Here is a 12,333-nt window from a genome sequence, read left to right on the forward strand (position 1 = left end):
AACTTACTTGACTTTCCTTTATTCAGTAAAGGATAACTAAGTGGAAACAACTACCAATTATCAATTGATCTTGAGAAAAAATCCAACAAGGATAGAACTTCCAATTAATCTTCTCCCGGATAAGATCTTTATTTAAATTACATAAATTCTCTTACTTATTTTCCTGTTTCTTAAACTAAAAATTTTTTGGAAAACCTTTGACCAATAAGCTGCACTCTTTTGTCAACTCGTTGGGAGACGACTTGGGATTCATACTCCCAGTATTTTTATTCTAATTTTGTGACAACCCTTTTAAATTTATATGCGGATTTTCACTGGTTAAGAACTGTACTTGCAACGTATTTATTCCATTAAATTCTTAATCGGTCAATTTTCGCCTACGTCAGTGACTCTGTTCTGGTATCTACTTTGGGGCATTGGAGGAGAAGAAGAAGCGTAACTCTACTCTGATTCTCTGAAGGTTCCCGGGTTACATTTTGGGAAAATAAGTGAAACGAGTAGGGATGCGGGAAGCAAACACGGGAATGGTTTTTTGTTGATAAAAATTGACGGCTATTTTGTCGATTTTAGTTAAAATAAAAATCAACACTCGATCCATCTATCTTATATAATAAATCTATACCGTTCATTCAACATTAAAAAGAGATCTTTATCGTCTAAATTTATCGATGACAAAAAATGTCGATATTTTAATTATTAAAATAGACAACCAATCCATCGATTTCAAAGAAAAAAATTTTCGACCTCTGTTTCGTTGATAATGTGACGATAGCAGTAAAATGTTAAAAATTTGTTAAAATAATAGACGAAATTGTCGTCGATTTTAATATTTTATTTTTAACCATCTCTTTTTCATTTTATCGACGACAAGCCATCGAAAAATATCGACAGAAAACTTAGCCGTCGATTTTTGGCGTCGATAATTACAATGTTTTTTGTAGTGGATGTAACCTATGTCTAGTCTCCACCACAATAGTGGTAGAGTTTCTACTATAATCAATATGAATTATAAATATCAATTCTAAGAGACTCATTCTTGTATGTAAACCACTTAAACTCTTGATGCCAGGGCATCTTGGCTAGTTTTACTAGCCATTTTTTGTATGCTTTAGGATGGTTTCATGCATTTTCTTAGGAAATAAGCAAGTATTTGGGTGAAAATGTAATCATACCATGATTCAAGCAAACATTGTGAATTTTGAATGATTTCATGAGAATTATGCATGAATTGAATGATAAATTGGATGATGCATGATCCCATGATTAAGAGCAAGACTTTGATGCACTTTGTTTGATTGGTTTCAAGTAACAAGAAGCACAGAAGAGCCACGTTAGTGGCTACGTTAGTGCCACTAATGTGGCCGTTAACATGGAAGAAAAGAGAAGCCCCAACGTTAATGAGAAAGTTAGTGGCATTAACTTTGAAGAAGGAGAGCATGGAACGTTAGTGGTAAAAGTGAACGCCACTAATGTTTGCGAAGCAAAGAAGGCCTACGTTATCTTCCACGTTAGTTACATTAATGTGGGAACTAACGTGGAAGGAAAGGAAAACGCCAACGTTAGTGGAAAAAGTGAGTGCCACTAATGTTTGCGAAGCAAAAAGACCCACGTTAATGGCCACGTTAACTACATTAACGTGGTAGTTAACGTGGAAGGAAAGGGAGATGCCAAAGTTAGTGGAAAAGGTGATCTGCACTAACGTTTTCGAAGAAAAAAGACCCACGTTAACGGCCACGTTAACTACATTAACGTGGTAGTTAACGTGGGCAAAAGTCTCACCTGGCAGTCTGACCATGCCTTCTTCAAACAAGAATAACTTGAGCCACATAGCTCCAAATGAGATGATTCCAAAGGCATTGGAAAGTTGGATTCCAGAGCTTTCCAAGAATATATGGCACTACATGGTGGACACTGAATTTAAGGGAGAAAACCTACCCCAAAAGTGCAAAGATGGACATAGTATCAACGTGTAGTAAGGCCAGCTGACCTCTTCACCTTCCAAGAAGTGTAACTCGAGCTGTAGAGCTTCAAATGATGCGCTTCCAAAGGCGTTAGAAAGTAAACATCCAGGGCTTTCCAACAATATATAATAGTATGGGGTGGACATTAAGTTTGAGCTCCATAATCTGGCAATATTAAGCCCCTGATCGCTAGCGTTATTGTGACTCACGTTTTCCAGTAACGCTAACGACTATGCCAGCGACCATGTCCACTTCAAAGGAGCATAACTTGAGTTACAGAGGTCCAATTGAGGTGATTCCAGTTGCATTAAAAATATGACATTCAGAGCTTTCCAAAGATATATAATAGTCTATAGTGGGCATGAAATTGGAGCACAAACAAGAGGCATCTTTTAAGCCCCAAAAAAACCAATTGGTAACAAGTGCAACGTTAGCCACAATAACTTTGGCACTAACGCCACACTTGTAGCGTTAGTGTGGCTAACGGTAGCACTAACTTTAGCACCTGGACCTCAACTTGATTCACTTCTCTTTCAAGGACCACCCAACCTCAAGGAAGCAAGCCCACAAGTGTCAACCAATCAAGGCCACAAGAAGCATCTAGAATAGGAATTTTCATTTAATTGTAATTTGCTTTTAATTTCATTTTGTAATTTAAGAGAGCCTATATAAAGGCCTTAGTTTGTACATTCAAGGAGGGCTGTAGATTGGGGATTGAAGAGGGGTCTTCGGACTCCCTCCCCTCACACACTTTTCCTTCTCTCTCTTTTCTTTGTACTTTTCTGCACTTTTTTTCTTTTCTATTTTTGTAGAGCAATGATCAACTAACTCTTTTCATTGGGTTAGAGAGCTCTATTGTGATCCAATGGATCAATTATAGTTCTTATTCTTCTTCTTCTTTCTTTTCTCTTGATTTTACTAGAGAGCTTTCGATCTTCATCCAATTGGGTAATTGTCTTGGAAGATAAATTGCTCATACTTGGATTTTCTCGGAACCTTGGAAGAGGAATGAGGAAATCATGCTAGAAATGCTCTCTCACATTGGATTAGGTTGGGGGTTGGATGGATATTGTGACATTTAATCCTACCAATACTTTGATCTATGAATGTGTGTGGTATAATCAGTGACCAAACTTCATCTCTTCTCATGAGCAATTAAATCAAGGAATTGGGAAATTGTTCAAGCTTAGAGAGATTAGATTGCCAAGGAATTGGGATCCAATCACTTAAGATTGCCAAGGAGATCAATGAATGCATTGATTGAGGAAGAGATGAGAATGAACTTGATCCGGAGGATTCAATATCCCTTGATCCCAATGTTCATTTTATTTTTAGTTCTTACATTTACTTTTCTTGCCATTTTACTTTTCTGCACTTTATTGCTTTCTTTACTTTTATGCCATTTACATTTCCTTGTTACTTATCACTCCAATATGATTCGTCTAACTAGGATAATCAATTAACCATTGATTGCTTAATCCGTTAATCTCTGTGGGATTCGACCTCACTCTTTTGTGAGTTATTACTTGATGACAATTCGGTATACTTGCCGAAGGGAAATTTGTTGAGAGACAAGTTTTCATGCATCAACTCTCAAATTTAGTAACTCATGTAAACCCTGTAAAATTAGCGAATAATTCGTCAATAAATTAATTTTTAATAAAAGAGATTAGAAATATGAATTTTATAGTTTTATGAGACAAAACTAATTAAAATAAGAATTTTGACACTAATTTTAAAGAATTTAGCCCAAGATTGGACCAAAAGTGCCGAACCGGACGAGCCGAGCCCAAAGGCCCAACCCAACCCACCAAATCATAAGAACTCAGCTTCCTTCTCTTCCCCATATAAAACACACGCTGCAAACATATTTGGTGGAGGAACCTTGAGCTTCAAATGCTTGCTCCCAAATCAATTTGTCATAACTTCTCACTCCGAGCTTCGGTCGTCGCACCGTTTACGGCCACGCGACCGCAGCGTCGAGCTCTACGAAACCCAATAAAAAGTAAGGTAAGGAAGTCTCAATTTCAATCTCAGTTCTTCGTTCCTCAAATTTTAAAATATTGGATATAGTGGGTGTTGAGATTTTGGTTCTTTTATATTATAGGATTCGATTAGCTTGAGAAAAATGCTTAATCTTGCTTCATTGGTGCTTGGGTAAGGTGGAAATCCTTGAACCCTAGTTAATTCTTTGATTAAGTGTGTTGGTTATTAAATTTTGGGTATGTATATGTGATAATATGTGTTAGGTGTTTATATATGTGAATTGGAGCATAGTTGTGAATGTTGGATGCTTGGCTGAGCTTTGGTTCCATCATCTTGGAGATTGAGAATCCTTGGGACTAAGTTTTGTGCCATTTGGTAGTGTCTATGGGTTATACGAGAAAATTGGCTAAGGTATGATTTTGGTTTCTCGTATTTAATATATAATGTCTTGTGAAAACTTAGGCTACATGACCATAGGATAGGTTGGAATGAATGAGTTTGTTAAATTCTTAGTACCTTTGATGATAATTGTTGATATGGTTTGAGTACTTGTTTGGTGATTATTGTTTATGATAAAAATAGGATTCTAAGTGATGAGTTAATGATGATTGACAAGGTGATATGAATGAATATGAGTAGATGGTGATATATTGATGATCTTGTTGGTATAATTGAGGTATTTACGTATCAGGATTGTTTAAAATTGAGGTATGGTTGGTTGTGGTAGGATGTGGAGAATGTGATGTTGTAAATGGTATGTTATGGTGCTATTTGTATGAGTAGAATGTTGGTATTGAGTTTGAATTTTGGTGAAAATAGAGGTCTAATAATTTTTGTGAAAGACTAATTTTTGGTCAAACTTTGATGAGCCATAACTCAGCTTTTGGATCCTCAAATTGTTTTAAACTTATTTCAGATGAAAATTGGGTCTGTGAAGTTTGTGCCGTTCGAAGAACGGATGAAAAATGTTTTAAAACAAAAAAGTTATGCATGTTGAAAATTCGGAGTGCAAAACTAAAATTCTGCAGCATTCAACATTTTTGCCACTCTGCATATCTTGTGTACGCGACAATTGCACACGATGCGATCAATCCTTTCGGGTTAGACATCTTGCGTACGCGGGCAATGAAAAATGTGTACCCACACGTATGCGTGTCCCCTGCTTTTAGCAAAGTGGATTTTTTTTGTTTTGAAACCTAATTTCAAACCTTTAAACCTCTATTTTTACTCTTTTAGTCCCTAAACCTTAGTTATGTGTTGATTGATGAGAAGAAGTTAGGAGGAAGTGGTAACTTGGAGATGAAGAAAGCTTGAGAAGTGATGAACTATGTATAAAAGTGCATATATATGATGTATAAGTGATGTTATGGTTATAGTGAATGATTATAAAATGATTATGAATGAATATGACTGAAAATGAGATTTATGCACTTATTTTATGAGATATGACTTTCCTTGGGCAAAGAGCAGTGGCTTGCCACCACGTGCTCCAGGTTGAGATTAGATACTCTGTTGACTCTACGATGTAAGAGTGACCGGGTACGTATAAATTTCCGGGAAGTATATCCCCAAATGAGAAAAATTTATATATGAGAAAAAGATATGCATAGACTCTTGGGAATACGCATTGAGGGACAGTCCAGGGTTTAGCAGCTGGACTTGTTGGGTTGACTTGATAACCAACAGATAAGACTCATCAACCATTGGACAGGCATGCATCATATGCATATGTTTGAATTGCTTGCTTATGCTCTAATTGGGAGGGCTTATGTGGTTTTAATATGCTTAATTGTCATACGTGCTATCTGCATTATTTGTATCCTAATTGTGTTTGTCATTGTATGCTTGCGTGTCTGTATGATTCCATCGAAGATGGAGGTTTTGGAGGAAAGTGGATGATGGAGGGTTAGATTAATGTTTGGGTTAAGTTTGGGAAGCCTTAGAGAACCACTAGTGCGTGAAATTGAACTTCGCACAACTGAACCGGCAAGTGCACCGAGTCGTCCAAGTAATACCTCAGGTGAGTCAGGGTCGAATCCAACAGAGATTGTCGGATTGAGCAAGCAATGGCTATCTTGTAAATCTTAGTCAGGCGATTAGAAAAGATCGTTGTTTGTTAAGAAGCATAAATGAAAAATAAAGAATGAAATACCAGATTAGTGTAAGAGTAATTATGGATAATTGGTTAAGGCTTCGGAGATGCGTATTCTTTCTGAATTAACCTTTCTTACTGTCTACTTCAATAACAAACGATTCATTCAATGGCAGCCATAATTGACTAACTCATGTAGCATCCTCATCAAGTTAGTCTCTTCTAAACCATAGCAGTCCACCATATCCGAACAACTCATATAGCATCCTCATCAAGTTAACTCATGGCTTCTCACCATAGTCGAAGGTGAAGACCTAAGCAATCCACTCCCCTTCATGATCTTACTCAAAACGCCACAGACAAGGTCGAATCTTCTGGATCAGGGAACGCTGCTTCTCATGCTCTAGCCTTAATGCCACAGAAACCTCAGTATCCCACGGTCAATGGGATTATATGTCACATATCCAAAGTCGCCCAGGTACGCTCTTGGAATCCACAGTGCATTCTCTAGCTTGTGGTTCAAAGATATCCGGATAGGACTCAAATGGAACCCATGTAGAACAAGGATAATTGTCATGGGTCATCTTCAATTCATGAAATGAAGAACGAAAATGCTCCAGAGAATGGAATCAAACGTGTATTGAAATAGAACAGTAATATTATTAATAATCCATGAGAATCAGCAGAGCTCCTAACTCCAACTTAGGAGGTTTAGTCGCTCATAGCTTACAGAGAAACAATATAATAAGAAAATAGTGTGTAGATGAGGAAGAAGATCCTAAACATGGGTGATCTTTCCCTTTAAATACTCACTACAAGAAAAACACCCATTCAGGTACACTTAAAAAGTGTAGCCAAAAGTGAAAAAAAAATGATGCCTTAGGCTACAGCTACGCTTTTTAGGCTACGGCTACGCTTTTTGGAGTGATTCCTATTCGGCCGTTGCCTATTCTCAAAGGCTACGCTTTTCTGCACCAAGGGCTACGCTTTTGACCTTTGAGAATAGGCTACGCTTTTCAAGTGATGCTATCTAGGACCAAAGGCTACGCTTTTCAGCTTTTATTTTTCCAGAATAGACTACGCTTTTCAACACTACTGCATCACTTGTAAAGCGTAGCCACATTGTATATCATAGCTACTTTTTATAAGCGTAGCCTTAGGTCCCTCTTTTTTTTTATATACTATAGCTACTGTATATAAGTGTAGCCTTAGGTCTCGTTTTTTTTGTATACTATTTTTTTTCTATATATATATATATATATATATATATATATAATAATTATTAATACAACATAATAGTTAATATGATTACATATATAATAATTCTGCATTTTTATTTAAATGAGTTGAATATTACAAAATAAAAATAATACATAATTATACTAAATAATTTCTTTATATAATAAAAATTATCTCTAACCAAAATATATTTATAATATTGATCCAAAAGTACAAGAATGAAGTTAACTGTAAAAATTTATACATCTCCAACTAAAGTAAGCATAGCTATATCAAAACCATAATATCACTTAGCCAATAAAAGTATCTTCTAATAAAAATCATTAGTCAACCATACATGTAAAGATTCTAAATAGCACTCTATCTTAGCCAATAAACCACAATAATAGTCAGCTTAGTCTTCATTATTATCCTGCATAATTATATAGAAAAGTAGTTAAAAAAATATTCATAATGACATTCGTAATTATAAAAAGACCACCAAAAAAATCACCTTTTTTTAATCTTAATTTTAACTCGATTTATCACCAAAGAAACACAAGGTTCTCAAAAGCTATAGACACTTAAAAGAGTTGGAGCTAACATTTCAAGAATACATAATAATGAGTAATGACTAACAAATATGATATTACATTTTGCACCTAAATTGTTATAGATATATAAGGTGCCAAAATAGGTCAGAGACTACTTCATAACAAACAAAAATCTGCTGACTTTGGAAATAGACCTCTCAAAATCAAAATGAGCAATTAGATAGATGAGACTAAGATTCTTCAATTCAGAAAATAATGCAATATGTTCACAGAATAATCCTGACTCTTGAATAGACCTCTCTGATCTCCCTCTTAAAACTGCTCTTTGCTCTTCTTAGCTTATTAAATTAGCTTTGTCACTTTTCTTGGTTTTTCTTTACATTTATTATTGTTGTTATTATTTTCACAAAAATTTCAAAGTTTCATCAGATTCTTTTAACCTCATGCTTTTGGAATCTCTAGTGGACTTTTCCAGTCTACCATTTATTTCACTTTTTGTCTTCAATTTCACCATCTACCTCCTCTTATAAAATCACGAAGAATTCAAAATTCCCCACTTGGTTAAAAATGGAAACATAGCTGGTCCCACCTAGTTGGAAATGCCACAGATCAACGGCAACTTAAAATTAGGTTTCAAGGCAATTTGGTGGGTTCTATTATTTAGTGCACCTCATTAAATATAAAGACTTAACTGTCGAAACAGAAAAATAAAACTGACAAATCCAAACCATAAACCATTGCATTGAAGTGATGAAATATAATTCATTATATTAGGGAATAATTATAATTTTAATTGAAACGCATATTGCATTGAAGTGATGAAATTAACAGTACTTAATTATGACTTGAGAAGCATTACATACCTTCTATCTAGCAAGTGTGTCCCAATTTATATCCTTAAAGAAAACATGTTCTTTCACCTGGATAATTAAGCATCTATCAATGTGACGTTTGAAGTGCAAGTAAAATGAAATATGATCATAAAAATGGGGAACAAGCATCTGTATGCTAATAAGAAATTAAATCACTTCTGATGCACCTCTAGCTCCAAGTCTTTGGTTAGGATCTTCAGTCAATAATCTGTAAATAAACACATCTCAGGTACTAATCCAAGAAAATATTCATTTTTCTATCCTAATCGTGACTTCAACTTAGCACAATAACGCAGGACAAAAAACCATAATTTATAACAGATCGGCATCCAGCAAAGGGAGCATAAAGAAAAAGCTTTACATAAAGTTCATATTTAGCAGATATGGCACCAGGATTGCTAAACAATATACATTCACAAATGCTATCTTCGGCTTAAGCAGTCAAGCTAAAATATCCAAATTAATGGAAGCATGCTCAGTATTGGAAACATAAACAAAGCATTGATATTCTAAAATGCTGACCAGAATAAACAGTTTGCAATTGCCAGATACATATAACATGAAGATAACATGATTATTACCGATCAATAAGATCTTGAGCTTCAGGACTCATTTCTTCAGGAACTGCAGGCCAAGGTATCTTACGATTAAGAATATTATCAAATATAGTCTACAAACACCCCCAAAAAGAAATATCTGTCAGTAAGAGCTAAACCATACAGCAAACAAGAACAGAAACGCAAAAATCATGGCAAAAGGTATGCTATTAAACCTGAGGATGCTCTGCATTAAAAGGTGGAAGACCAACAAGCACCGTCTCTCCGGCCTCCGCCACTCTCATTCTCTCTCCGTCTCTCCCTAAACTACAATCACATTTAAGAATCAAAATCAAAACCACCGACAAGGAAGCTTAATCCGTAAGCCAAAACAAAAAGGTAAAGAAAAGAAAAAAAGCGAAGCTAAATTGGGAAAGTTGTATTATAAACTGTAAGCTGTAACTAGAGGCAACCATGGCAAGATTCGTCAACTACCGAGTAGGAAAAATAAAAAAATTGAAGAGAAAAAGGGAATGGGCATAAGAAATTAAGCACCTGAACACCAGGGGTATCAAAGTTTATGACTAGGATCTTGGCACCAACGTCACCCAAAATTCGGAGCTCCACTCGGTCGTTGAGCGAGGCGTCACGCATCAAATTAGCGGAGTAAAAGTGAAGCATAACTATAAAAGTGAAGAATTAGAAACTGCAAAAGTGATCTTAAAACTTGTTTAAGAAAGAATAACAAACTACTATTTAAGATGGAAACAATGAGATAATAGATATGCATGTTCTAATGATGAAACATACTACTTCATTAGCATTTCAGTTTAGAGTTGTATATCAAGTTTTCCATGAACATAAAGACTTGAAATATATAGTTTTTGGGTTAAGCCCACAAAATCTGGTACAAACTTGGTACATATTAATGAAAAGCACCTGTTTGCTTTATTCTCTGAGAGAAAGGAGGCCAAGTTGATACCTTCCTTGTTGTGGCAAGGGATCCAGAGGGCATTGCTGCTACAAAAGATACTATGAACCTAATGAGGGACATCACAGAGTAAATAAGGGATAGTAAATAAGGGATAGTACATAAGTACATAGTAAAAATTGGTGAACCTGGTTCATTAGGATTTTCTCTCTTTCGCTACAATTAAATGGAATAGTGTTCTTAGTTCTTAATCAGTAACATAGGCTTTCTTAGCTGGACTATGTGGAAGACTAGAAACCAGTTCATATTTCAAATAAAGAAATTAATCCAGCAACAACAATTATCTGAGCAATTAAGCATTGTGAATCAGAAACCTTGCCTTTTGCTCGTTTATGCCTTGAATCAGGTGCACAGCCTTGTGTGATAACATGCCAAATCCACTTGAACAGTTTCAATACTGAAATTGATTAAAAATGTTAAAATAGACTCAGACTTTGTATTTGGTCCTAGCTCAGTATAATAACAACTATAGTAATTCATATATCAAACACGTAGTTTACTAATTGTATGCGAAAGTAATTACAATTAAAAATAAAATCGCTAGTTTATGCATACAGGTTTTCTAAATTTCATGAAACAAAAGCAGAAAAAATAAATCAATTACTCTATTGTAAGAAACCTGTAAATGATTCGCAAGCAAATCAATGGTGTCTTGCTTAAGAAACTTCTTTGCTGAATTTCTCTTTCTCCTTATCACATTGATCCGATTCCTTGATTGTTTGATCAACGATTTGCTGAAAAACAAAAGGAGATAAACTGCAAAATTGAAAATCGAAATCTACATAATTACAATCAATGAAAGGTATTAAGAAGGAAGAAAAGAAGCAGAGAAATCGACACTTTCCTACAGAATGATTTCCCTAGTTTAGCATGCACGTATGAAATTTCCAGCACCTATTGCTTCCGTTTATGCCAAACACAGAAAGGAATCATAACAAATTGAGAATCAGAAGGCGAAACCCCCAAAATTAGAAAACCTAAAATTAGAACCCAAAACCCCCCAAAAATTCACAGAACCAATTGAAAATTGATACATACCTTCTGTATCTCAATTAGCCATTGCAGTTCATCATCACTATCAAAATCATACACACCTTTGAACTACAAAGTGAGAGCGAGTTAGAGAATGAGCAAGAAAGAGAGGATGCAGAACAGAGAATGCTTACCTGGTGACAGAGGATACGACGATGGTGTTGAGCAGTGACAGTGAAGAGATGAGCGGCGACGCAACGGCTTGGAGGTGGTGCAGCAGCTCAGCGGCGAGCTCCAGCTGACGGCAGCGCCGCGACAGAGCACAAAGGCGGCGATACATCCATCCTTCCTCCCTTCGAGCTCCTCGGCGGGGGCACAGAAGCCCGACGGTGGCAGAACGGCGACTGAAACAAGCCCTAGCAGTGGTGGTGGAGTTTCAGCGGCGACGGAGCACCTCCTTTTTCTCTCCTCCATCGCGTTTCCTCTCATCCTCGAGCTCTCTCTCTCACTGGCGCTCGACGACAACGGCGACGGCGGCGGAGCCCTAGACGGCGTCGTCCTCTCTTTCTTTCCTTTCCTTCTCCCTCTGATTTCTTCTCTCTTTCGTGTTTGTGTATGTTGAGTGAGGATGAGAGTGTGTGCTGCACTGCTGCGTGAGTGAGGGGGATTTTAGTAAGTGTTTATTGAGGATCATATTAGGAGACATTTTAAAAGCGCACCTGAAACAGAATAAATAAGCTACTCTTTAAAAGCGTTTCCTTAGATAAGAAAAGTGTATTCATAGATATTTAGATAAGGCTACGCTTTATAAGTGATTTCTAAAATACTTAAGGCTACACTTTTTAAATGATGCCACAATTGTGTATCTTTTTCTCATATAAAAAGGCAACACAGAGAAAAGCGTAGCCTATTCTATGAATAGGCTACGCTTTTCAAATGTAGCTTAAAAAAAGTGTGGCTGAATGGGTATTTTTCTTGTAGTGACTACTCTAATAACTAAGAAGTACAAAAAGTATGACAGGCTAGACTAGAGGTGCGAAAATCCATCCTTAGGCCCACTTTGGTTGAGTACTTTGGCTGAGCTTAGCGTCCATCTTTGACTAATAGGCGTTGAATGCCCATTAGGGGGTGATTGGTGCTGCCTTGTGTCT

The 12,333-nt window shown here is 36.2% G+C and overlaps 2 long non-coding RNA genes across 3 annotated transcripts; both read right to left on the reverse strand.

Annotated features, from left to right (window-relative positions):
* Positions 1-8,836: 8,836 nt before the first annotated feature.
* LOC130932782 (uncharacterized) lies at positions 8,837-9,548 on the reverse strand. The gene is made up of 3 exons (XR_009067526.1): positions 9,456-9,548; positions 9,265-9,353; positions 8,837-8,891 (listed from the first exon to the last, which is right to left on the reverse strand). It is a non-coding gene; the product is annotated as an uncharacterized LOC130932782 (long non-coding RNA).
* A 982-nt stretch (positions 9,549-10,530) lies between these two features.
* LOC130936571 (uncharacterized) lies at positions 10,531-11,843 on the reverse strand. Of its 2 annotated transcripts, XR_009068131.1 has the most exons (4): positions 11,377-11,843; positions 11,249-11,311; positions 10,830-11,110; positions 10,531-10,607 (listed from the first exon to the last, which is right to left on the reverse strand). It is a non-coding gene; the product is annotated as an uncharacterized LOC130936571 (long non-coding RNA). The 2 variants fall into 2 exon arrangements; XR_009068130.1 differs by lacking the exon at positions 10,531-10,607 and having other exon boundaries at positions 10,863-11,104.
* Positions 11,844-12,333: the final 490 nt, after the last annotated feature.

Source organism: Arachis stenosperma, chromosome 6, assembly GCF_014773155.1.
Source record: "Arachis stenosperma cultivar V10309 chromosome 6, arast.V10309.gnm1.PFL2, whole genome shotgun sequence".
NCBI classification, from domain to species: Eukaryota; Viridiplantae; Streptophyta; class Magnoliopsida; order Fabales; family Fabaceae; genus Arachis; species Arachis stenosperma.